This window comes from Gopherus flavomarginatus (genome assembly GCF_025201925.1).
Source record: "Gopherus flavomarginatus isolate rGopFla2 chromosome 13 unlocalized genomic scaffold, rGopFla2.mat.asm SUPER_13_unloc_6, whole genome shotgun sequence".
Classification (NCBI taxonomy): domain Eukaryota; kingdom Metazoa; phylum Chordata; order Testudines; family Testudinidae; genus Gopherus; species Gopherus flavomarginatus.
Window position 1 is genome coordinate 135,892 of NW_026114614.1, and position 11,872 is coordinate 147,763.

Below are 11,872 nucleotides of genomic sequence, written 5' to 3' on the forward strand. Positions count from 1 at the left end.
GGAAAAGGAAATCTATGCCTTTTGCAGTGCCAATGATTTGGAGAGAGCCAACAGATCATACCAGCAATTGTTACTTCTGCATGGTGCCTCCAGTTGGGAAAGGTGTGTCAAAGAAGAAAAAGTGGACTGTGCATTATCCAAACATTCCATCAGCTATACGCCCAGTACCCCATGGAGAAGGACTGCCGGTTCCTGATGCACCAGAATCCTTCTCACTTGAGTCGGATGAGGAAGAAGAAGAGGATGAAACTTCTGGTCCTGAACCATCAATGTCACAGGACCAACATTTTCTCCCATCCTCCTCCTCTGAATCACACCTCATAACACAAGGTGAACTGAATGACCTTGTCAGGGATTTGGAACTACCCAAGAGTAAGGAGAGCTGTTGGGCTCCAGACTACAGCAGTGGAATCTCCTGGCAGGCTATCAGGGCAAATGGAGCCCATCAATGCTTGCAGACTGTTGCTGGACAGTGACAAGAGATTCTCCATTTAATGAATACAAGAGACAAGCCAAGAAGCACCGAGTAGACACTGAATAGGACTAAACTATGTACATAATAGTTTTTTACCTTTTGTTTCATAATCAATTTTATTTATATAACCCTTTTGCTGATTTTTAAAATGTTACATAAACAGGACAGGTGAAATATTATCATGTAAAGCAACCATAAACACATGAAAAGACCTAGGTTTACAATTTATGATTAAAACTCTATTATCTACACAATATACATAGACATAAAATGTAAAAACTTAAATATCTTAGAAACAGTAGCCAATCAGTTGTTTTAATTGTCACATTTGAATTCAGCACATCAAAATACATAATAAATAGCACATTTTATCTCTGAAGCAGACGACTTCTCAAAAATTGTAGACCAGTGAAATTAGACGAAGGTTTCTAACCATTAGAGGAGTGAAGTTCTGGAACAGCCTTCCAAGGGGAGTAGTGGGGGCACAAGACATATCTGGTTTTAAGACTAAGCTTGATAAGTTTATGGAGGGGATGATATGATGGGATAGCCTAATTTTGGCAATTAATTTGGCAATTGATCTTTGATTATCAGCAGGTAAGTATGCCCAGTGGTCTGTGATGGGATGTTCAGTGAGGTGGGATCTGAGTTATTACAGAGAATTCTTTCCAGGGGAGCAAAGGAGGAATAGAAGTCAGGACTACACAAACACCCAGCTACTCCAGCGGCTCCAGGGTGACGAGCACACCTCCCACCACCGGGCCCTTCTCCACCACCTCCTGGGCAGCGGTCTCCGAGGAAAGGAAGAAGATGACCTTGCCATAAATTTTGGAGGCCGCCACGATGGCCGTGGGCCCACCATCCTCGCCAACGCCCGCACGTAGGTCTCCACGTGGGGCGAGGCAGGCACCAGGAAGCAACGGATGCTGGGCTTCCTGGTCAAGAAGGTAACAGAGGCCGTGGCTGGGAGGGATGATGCAGTAGTTGGCGGGAGAGGCCACTGCCACTTGGGCTATGCTCTGGGGGCCAGAGTGGGGGGGTTCCCACTTTGCTGGTGGAGGGAACAGCGCGGAGAGACGCCGCGGCCGATGGCGGGGTCGTGGCAGTGGGGGAAGGCTCTGCCACGGACGGTCTAGTCTTCTTGATGGGAATGTTTCCCTACTTCTTGCCCTGGCCTTTTCTGCTGGCTGGAGGGGCTCCCCCAGAATCAGAGGGGGCAGGGACGTGGCAGCAGCGGAGGTTAGGTCACTCCATTGCCTGCCGCTACTGGTGCACCAGAGGGGGCGATAGCCGGCGGCTCAGCAGCGGTGGTTAAAGTAGAGGCTGGGGGGGGTTGTCGAGCGAGGGGCAAGGTCTGCTCCAGGGATCCCACCCACCATGTCTCCCACCATGATGAGCAGGAAGGGAGGGGAAAAACACTGGAGAAGAGGGGGAAGGGGAAGCAGGTCAACCACTCCTCCCCGCTAGGCTGCAGGCAGGGGAGGAGGGTGGGGGAGGCAGGGGAGGAGGCAGATAAAGGGGATCTCAAGGACTTGGGGGGCGGGGGGGTCAGTCACCGATGTAAGATGGAACTCCTGCTCCTCTAGCTGCACTAGAGGAGGGGTGGTCACAGTTACATCAGGGGGGTGCAGTGATTAACCAAAATGGGAGAGGAGCCATGGGCACACGAAGGGAAGGGCCAATCAGGGCATGGGGGGGCCGCAAGGGAAAGGGAGCAACCAGGCTGGGAGTGGGGCCGAGGAACCAAGGGGCCAGCTGCAGGGCTGGGGTGGGACAAACAAACCAAGCTGCAGAGGGAGATCGGCGGGGCAGGCAAACACACTGAAGCTGGGGAGGGGCAAAGGGCAGCAAGGGGCAAAGCTGGGGGGCCTGTTGCAGAAGCGAGGAGGTCAGTCCTGGGGGGGGGTGTACATGCACCCATGAGCACTGGCACAAAGTAAATGTTTGGGCTGGCTGCTGCTGCAGGCCCAAAAAGGTGTCACTAGGGCATGACAGGCCAGGAGAGCAGGAGCTGAGGCAGATGGTAATTAGCCAGTGGGGCTGAGGGAGGGGGCAGCAGTGGGGGGCAGGACACAGATGGACCAGTGGGCAGGCTCCACACCACACCCCCTGTGTCCCCACAAACGCAGGCTAGACCCCCACCACAAAAGCACAGTTTGAACGTTATTCGGTCCTTGGTGGCCCCCTCCACTGTGGTCTTCAGGCTCTCTGGGTGCTTCCCCAACAGCAGAAGGTCCTCGGCGTCTTCCCCTCCTCTAGGCTCCAGTAGCTCCCGGGCAGCCAGGACAACAGCAGCTCCAGCAACTCTGAGGGCCAGGCAGGGAGGACCCATCCCAGGAGGTGGTGGTGGTGTCCTGGTTTCTCCCTCCAGAGGCACATCAGGCCAGCAAGGCCCCTCATTCAGCAGTGGTAACAGCAGTCTAAAGAGGGAACTCCAGTCAACAGCAGCAGCCCGAGAAGGGAGGAAGAACTAGCTCAAGGCAATAGCAGTAGCCCAAGGACACTAAGCACTCCCTGGAACAGTGTGATCTCCCCGCTCCCACCTGGAAGGGCTTAAAACAGCCCTTCTAGAAGGCTGGGGAAGGGGAAAAGCTGAGCTGGTTGGGGGGAAACAGCCTCAGCTATGGCCATGCCCCAAACAGACCCAGCTGCCCTACCAAGGCCAGAGAAGCCATGAGCAAATACTCTCTCTCTCCTTTAGAGGAGAAGGGCCTGGCTGCTAGGGAGTGGACCTGGGTACCTAAGGTGGAGCAGGGCTGGGGGAAGGCAAGGGAAGCTGGGGAGCTCTGGCCTGGAAATGCCCCAGGCTTCAGGCCTAGGGTAAGGCCATCTGGGTACTGGGGTTACACAGAAGCAGCAGGTCTGAACCCCTTTGCCTGTGATGAGTGGCTGACACTGCAGTCTGCCCCAGGGAACAGGGGCTAAGTGATGACTGGGCAGTAGCCATGACTGAGGCGAAGTGGGGCTAGTAGGTGGGGATTCCTCTGGGAGGAAGCACCCCAGATAACAGGGCACCGGGTCCTGGGAGGGACACGGGGGCCAGAGTGAGGTAAGATGGATCACCGGCTTGCAGAGGGGGCTCTGGAGCTGGGACGAGCTAATTTCCTCTGATGACCAGTAGGAGGCTCTGCAAGGGTGAGTCCACACCCTTACACCACCCTTACCCCACCCCACCCCAAGGTACATGGCTGGGAGGCTGGTGTATCAGGGGGCAGGGAGTCCTGCAGCCCTCGTGGTGGAGAAGGGGGTGATTCCCCGCCTTGACTGCTGATGGCAGTGGCGGGGTGGGGGGCACTGGTGGATTTTGGTCTCATCTCTGCGGGGCTGGAGATGGAGCACTGCCTGCTGGGAGCTGATGTCTCCTCCATATGTGGGAAGCTGACACTGGCCAAATTGTGGGACCCCCCTGTCCCCCCCATCGGGACAAGGGAGGGGCCTCAGCCTTACCCGCTCTTTTCTCTTTCACCAGGATTTGCCCAGGTAGCTGGCCCAGCCTAGGCCCACCTTCAACGCCAGCAGTTTCAAATTCTGGTGAGTGGAACGGCTGGGGAGTGGGGGCCTTTCAAGCCCACCCCGGGGATCAGGGGCCGGGACACTAAAGGGGGGCAAGGGCTGTGATGTGGGGATTTAGGGTTGGAGAGATGTCAGGGGGTGAAGCTGGGACTCAGGGAGGGAATGGGGCAAGCTGCAGGGAGAAAGTGTAAAGAAGGGGGATGTCACAGGGGTGGGAGCTGGGCGGGAGGGGAGACAGCTGGGGGGAAGGATTGGGGAGACCGTAGGGAGAGCTGCTCAAGAGGCAGTAGGCATGGGGGGTAGGCACAGGCAGCAGCTCATACAGGGGTTGGGGTGTCAGGCCATCTCAGTTCTCCTTGTGAATGCCACCAGGCTGCAGGGAACCCCATGGCCGGCAGAGCCCCCTGCCTCACAGCCTGGATTCCCAGCATGTAGGCGGCTGGGGGGATGTGACTGTCTCAGGGGCATTTACCCCACTCCCGGCCCAGGAGGGAAGTGTGGTTGAAACACAGGACCTGCACTGGGTGTGTGGAGGCCTTGAGCTCCCCTAGCAGGTGCTTCAGGGCAGCCATCGTTCTGCGCACCACATACAGCATCAACGGGTGAGCCTGGCACCAGGGGTGGGGGCGCAGGCTGAGCCTGGCAGCCAGGTGGGTGACCAAGAGAGAATAGCCCCCTGGGGGAGGACACTTCCAACCCCCCCACTCCTTGGTGACAGCAAAGTTCTCACTGGGGCAGGGGCTTGGACTCTCTTGGTTACAGGCCAAGGGATTGGGACACCTCCTAGAGCAGGTGGGACTCTATGGGGGGAGCTTTCGTGAGTGGACCTCTCATGCCTGGATCTATTATTAGGGGATCTTCATCTGTGAGCTCTGTAATGAGGAGATCTCTAGTGAGGAGACCCATAGTGAGGGGATCTCAGTGTTAGAGATCCATATTTAGGGGATCTCTCTGGTGGGGATCTCTAGTGAGGGGATCTCTCTGGTGGGGATCTCTAGTGAGGGGCTCTCAATGTTGGGGGTCTCTAGTGAGGGGCTCTCTAGTGAGGGGATCGCTCAGTGGGGATCCATAGTGAGGGGCTCTCTCTGGTTGGGGATGTCTCGTGAGGGGCTCTCTCAGTTGTGAGGATGTATAGATGGGCTGAGACAATCCGTAACAGGGGAATGGCTCTCCTTTGTGGATTGATGTACAGTACTGGGGTCTCTTGATCAGGGGATCTGTAATGGGGTGATTTGCAGGTCAGCACTCTCTCAAGGGGATGATTATGGGTACTCTGTCAGGGGTGGTTCTGCCTATGGGGCAGGTGGGGCTCCCTCTCCTGGCAGTGTTCTATGGGGTGGGGTAGGGGCTCATGGAGGAGGCTGGTGGCACTGCAGTGCTAGCATCATGGGGTGATTTTACCTCCCCCGACTCCAGCTGACCCCAATTCATGTCCCTTTTGCACCGAGTATTCCAGAGCATTCCTCCTGCCCTGCAATCACAGGTACCAGGTACCCCTTGTGCTCCTGCCCCATAGGCTCCCTAGGACCCCGTCCCTGGTGTGAGGGGCTCGGCTCATCCCTGCCCCCTGGGATCCCTGGCCTTTTCTGGCTGGGTTTGCCCTTGACTGCTGATGGTTTGTGGAGGGGAAATTTCTCCCTCCCTCTGTTATCACCCCAGTGTCCTGCTCTGTGGTTCATTCCATCCTGCCACCGCAGCTCCACTCCTTTCAGGAGGCTTTGGTTCCCATCATGGGAAAGGAGCATGAGCCGCAGTGTGTGACCCACAGCTTTCTCGTGCTCCCCAGGGGCCTGCGGGCGACAGCTGTGGGGCAGAGTAGGGGACACTGAGGATTCTGGGTAATGAACATTAGGGCACTATGTGTGAGCAGGGGCTAGAGGGAATTCTGGAAAACAGATTGGGGTGCTGGGATTTCCAGAAAGCCTTTGACAAGGTCCCTCACCAAAGGCTGTTATGTAAATTAAACTGTCATAGGATAAAAGGGAAGGTCCTTTCATGGACTGAGAACTGATTAAAAGACAGGGAACAAGGGGTAGGAATTAATGATAAATTCTCAGAATGGAGAGGGGTAATAAGTGGTGTTCCCCAAGGGTCAGTCCTAGGACCAATCCTATTCAATTTATTCATAAATGATCTGGAGAAAGGGGTAAACAGTGAGGTGGCAAAGTTTGCAGATGATACTAAACTGCTCAAGATAGTTAAGACCAAAGCAGACTGTGAAGAACTTCAAAAAGATCTCACAAAACTAAGTGATTGGGCAACAAAATGGCAAATGAAATTTAATGTGGAGAAATGTAAAGTAATGCACATTGGAAAAATTAACCCCAACTATACATACAATATGATGGAGGTAATTTAGCTAAAATGAGTCAGGAAAAAGATCTTGGCGTCATCATGTATAGTTCTCTGAAGATGTCCATGCAGTGTGCAGAGGCAGTCAAAAAAACAAACAGGCTGTTAGGAATCATTAAAAAGGGGATAGAGAATAAGATGGAGAATATATTATTGCTCTTGTATAAATCCATGGTACGCCCACATCTTGAATACTGTGTAAAGATGTGGTCTCCTCACCTCAAAAAAGATATTCTAGCACTAGAAAAGGTTCAGAGAAGGGCAACTAAAATGATTAGGGGTTTGGAGAGGGTCCCATACGAGGAGAGATTAAAGAGGCTAGGCCTCATCAGCTTGGAAAAGAGGAGACTAAGGGGGGATATGATAGACGTATATAAAATCATGAGTGATGTGGAGAAAGTGGATAAGGAAAAGTTATTTACTTATTCCCATAATACAAGAACTAGGGGTCACCAAATGAAATTAATGGGCAGCAGGTTTAAAACAAATAAAAGGAAGTTCTTCCTCACACAGCACACAGTTAGCTTCTGGAACTGAGGAGGTTGTGAAGGCTGGGACTATAACAGAGTTTAAAAGAGAACTGGATAAATTCATGGAGGTTAAGTCCATTAATGACGATTAGCCAGGATGGGTAAGGAATGGTGTCCTTAGCCTCTGTTTGTCAGAGGGTGGAGATGGATGGCAGGAGAGAGATCACTTGATCATTGCCTGTTAGGTTCAGTTCCTCTGCGGCACTTGGTATTGGCCACTATTGGTAGACAGGATACTGGGCTGGATGGACCTTTGGTCTGACCCAGTACAGCCGTTCTTATGTTTCTATGATTGGGCAGAGCCCCGAGGGATTCTGGGTAACAGAGAATGGGACATGGGAATTGTGCAGGAGCAATGGGGGGGTTGTGGGTGCTGAGGCCTATCATAACCTGACGAACTGGGAAAGTTCTTAATGTTTTCTCTGAATACTGTGTTGGTGCCTCAGTGTCCCCATGGCAGTTCTTAAGTATCTGGCAGAGCAAAGGGCCAGTGCACCTAAATGCCTGACACTCTGTCTCCTAGCAACTGATGGCCTGGGCCCCTCCTCTGCAAAGGTGCCAGCTGAAGGTGTTGGAGACAAAGGGATCAGGTGACCTCCTGGCCCGGGAAAGGGGCTGAGGAGAGAGGAGGGGCTGGGAGGGGTGGTTAGTCTGGAGCTGGCTGGGGTCAAGGGTGGAGGGCAGACCTGGGGGTCTGGCTCACTGCCCCCCAGAATGGACCCAGCCGAGGGATCCGGTTCGCTGTATCTACAAGCTCTGTTTTAGACCCTGTTCCTGTCATCGAATAAACCTCCGTTTTACTGGCTGGCTGAGAGTCACGTCTGACTGCAAAGTGGGGGTGCAGGACCCGGTGGCTTCCCCAGGACCCCGCTGGGGCGGGCTCGCTGTGGGAAGCACACGGAGGGGCAGAGGATGTTGAATGCTCCAAGGAGAGACCCAGGAGGTGAAGCCGTGTGAGCTTCTTGCCCTGAACAAGTCTGCTCCAAGGGAGAGGAGGCTCCCCAGAGTCCTGACTGGCTTGGTGGGGAGCAGTTCCAGAGCATCGCCCGGGGACTCCGTGACAACTGGTGGCAGCGGTGGGATGTACTGCACCCCGTGAATGGCGCTGCTTGCAGTAAGTGACTGGGGAGCAGTAAAACAAAGGAGGGATAATGAGGACCAGGCATGCTGAAGGCTCAGAGTGGGACGGTTTCAGGGGGCGGTTAACCTCTGGGAGTGTGTGACCAGCGAGAAGGACTGTTGGAGTAACAGGGTCCCCCTGAGGACTGCAGCCAGCAGTCTCAGGGGCGGAGGAGCTTGCCGCTCGACCCTGGGAGAGAGAAGGATTTTTGCAGTAGCAGGGTTCCCCGGGGGATTGCAGGAGCAGTCCCAGGGGCGGAGGAGTCTGCAGCTCGACCCTGGCAAAGAGGTGGTGATCACGAGAAGGGCTGGCACACCAGGGGTTCTTCCTGGAAACCATGGGGGAGCCAAGAGCACACAGGCCTGTGAGTCCAGAGCCACTTGGGAATGGTGAAGTGATGGCCTATCACCATCTCCTTGAGAAGGACATTGTGATCCTGTGCACAAAGAGAGGGTTACGCATGGGGAAATTCACCAAGGCACAGTTAATCGTGCAGTTGGAGGAGAAGGACCGCTCTGAGGAGCAGATTCCTGGCCCAGATGGGGCTACAAGAGGATCTGAGAGCAGCTGGAGCATCAGCCAGGCATCCCCGGGAGTCTGGTCCCCAATCAGACGAGGGTCTTCACGATTGGGTTCCCCATCAGGAGATTGGAGACGGATGGGATGGGAGCAGAGCCGGAGAGAGCGAGAGGACCATGAGAGAGAGCAAGAGCCCGAGGAAAAGCTGCAGGAGAAGCAGCAGCAGCGTGGACTGGTGATGGTGGAGCAGAGAGACATAGGGGGCTGCCCAAGGGTTAGTGGGGAAACACGTCTGCGGGGGCGAGATCCTGGGACAGAGAGAACTGTGGTGGTGCAGCCTCAGATGCTGAGGGACTGTGGGACCTGGGTGAAGTTCCCTGGGGTGAAGCCCCTCGCCCTGCCTATGGCCCAGATCCCTGTGCAGACCCAGGAGGGGTCGGGCTGGCTGGTAGTTGGGGTTCTCCAGGATATCGGCTGGGAGGCCCTGTTGGGGGGTGACTGTCTTCCCATGGGACAGGATCCAGGCCCCGCTCCTGTAACGGCTGAGGGTTTGAATTCAAATCCAGGGAACCAATTGGCTAGGATGGAAATGGTCAGTGAAAATGCAAATGACCTGGCTGGCAGGGTGGAGGGGCTGCTGGGCTCAGGATACCTGCCTACCTGTAACCAGCCCCCTGGGGCTGAGTGGGAGGGAGAGAGGCTCCCCGCCCCCCTGCACACGGGAGAGGGGGCTCACGCTGGCTCTGATGCTGTGACCAGAGCAGAGAGCTCGCTGCCTGCCCCCACTGGGACAGCAAGGGCAGTGCTGAGCACGGGGGGAGCTGAGATCCCATCTGAGTGGGGGGACACCCAGGCAGGGCAGGTCAGCTGCCAAACAGGTTTGCCTAGTCCAGACCTGCTACTGGGAAGTGATTACACAGCAGGGAGGGAGCTACCAGGGACAGGGCTCAGGGCGGCTGTGACCCCAGGCCCAGCCAGCGAGAGGGAGCAGGTCCCACTCCCTGCCCCAGACGCTGAATCCCAGACTGAGCTGCAGAAGGATCCCTCCTTGGAGAAGCTGAGGGAACTTGCTGGCCACAGCGCTGCAAACCCCCTTGGGGAAGGCTGCAGGGACAGAGTCCTGTTGGAGAAGGGATTCCTGTACCGGAAATGGGCTCCCCAAGGGGAAGTAGAACTGGGGGGAATCGGGAGACAGCTGGTGGTGCCCCAGGAATCCACAGGGTTCTTCCCTTTCGAGCTGCTGGATGGGAGGAGAGTGAGGGGACCCCTGAACCTGAAGAGGGAGGATTGGATGAAGAAGGGGGAAGACCCCCGGGGGGATCTCTTCCCTGAGGTGGGAGCAAATCTCCCCATGAGGTGTTCCCCATTCAAAGTCACTGGGAAAGCAGCCCAGAACCTGGAGAGAGAGGTCAGGAACATGCTGGCTTTAGATGGGATCCAGCCGTTTTACAGCCCATGGGCCTCACCCGTGGGGCTGATCCCCAAGGGAGACAGGATGATCTGGTTTTATGGGGGCTATCAGAAGCTTAAAGCCATCACAGTGTCCGATGCTGACCCCATGCCTAGGCCTGGGGAGATTCTAGACAAGCAGAGGGCGATGGAGAACTTGGCCCTGGCAGACACTGATAACATGTGTATCTTTAGCCAGACCTGGGAGGAACAGGTGTCCCAGGTGAAGAGGGGGCTGGGCTGCCTCAAGGAGGTGGGACTGACCTTAAAAGCTGGAAAGTGTAAGGGGGGACGGCAGAGGTGTTGTGTCTGGGCCACAAAGTGGGAAGTGGCTGGCCAAGGCCAAGATGGGGGCTCTTAAGTGCTGGGAGAAGACCCCGTCCCAGTTTGGACCCCAGAGGTATTGGGGTAGCAAAAGGGTTCAAGCCGCATAAACCTTCCCACATGCGGCCTGCAAGTGCCATCAGGCACACCCGACCTAAGGGAGGGCGTGAGACTGGACTGTCCTGGTGTAACTCACACCAAGGAATGGGAGAGATGCTGGGGCATCCATGGGAACGTTGGTGGGTTCGAACTTCCCCAGGTCACTGGCTGGAGTGACCTCGCTCAGTTCGGTCTCGAAGGGGGGAGAGATGTGACGAACTGGGAAAGTTCTTAATGTTTTCTCTGAATACTGTGTTGGTGCCTCAGTGTCCCCATGGCAGTTCTTAAGTATCTGGCAGAGCAAAGGGCCAGTGCACCTAAATGCCTGACACTCTGTCTCCTAGCAATTGATGGCCTGGGCCCCTCCTCTGCAAAGGTGCCAGCTGAAGGTGTTGGAGACAAAGGGATCAGGTGACCTCCTGGCCCGGGAAAGGGGCTGAGGAGAGAGGAGGGGCTGGGAGGGGTTTTCCTATTCCCCCAGAGGGAATGCAAAATCAGGCTAGCAAATCCAACACACACAGATCTCCCCCCCTGATTTCTTCCTCCCACCAATTCCCTGGTGAGTACAGACTCAATTTCCCTGAAGTAAAGAAAAACTCCAACAGGTCTTAAAAGAAAGCTTTATATAAAAAGAAAGAAAAATACATACAAATGTTCTCTCTGTATTAAGATGATACAACACAGGGTCAATTGCTTAAAAGAATATTGAATAAACAGCCTTATTCAAAAAGAATACAAATCAAAGCACTCCAGCACTTATATTCATGCAAATACCAAAGAAAAGAAACCATATAACTTACTATCTGATCTCTTTGTCCTTACACTTAGAAACAGAAGACTAGAAAGTAGAAACTGCTTCTCCAAAGCTCAGAGAAAGCAGGAAGACAGACAAAAGACTCAGACACAAACTCCCTCCACCCAGAGTTGAAAAAATCCGGTTTCCTGATTGGTCCTCTGGTCAGGTGCTTCAGGTGGAAGAGACATTAACCCTTAGCTACCTGTTTATGACACGCCCCCCAAATTGCAGACAGTGGGGAAGCTCACTGGCGGCGATTTCCTTCTAGAACTTTAAAATAAACAGATTAATACAACACATGCACCTTTACATACCCCTAAGTATATAACTAACAGACTTTTACATTTTAAGAACACTTTTTAACTACTGAATTCTGGGAAACTCTCACGGGAGAGTGCATCAGCTACTTTGTTAGAAGCTCCTGTGATGTGCTGAATTTCAAAATCAAAATCTTGGAGAGCTAAACTCCAACGAAGAAGTTTCTTGTTGTTCCCCTTGGCAGTATGAAGCCACTTTAGTGCAGCATGGTCAGTTTGTAGTTGGAACCGCCGTCCCCAAACATATGGGCGTAGCTTTTTCAGGGCATACACAATGGCATAGCATTCCTTTTCACTGACTGACCAGTGACTTTCCCTCTCAGACAGTTTCTTGCTGAGAAACACGACAGGATGGAAGTTATGATCTGTTGCTTCCTG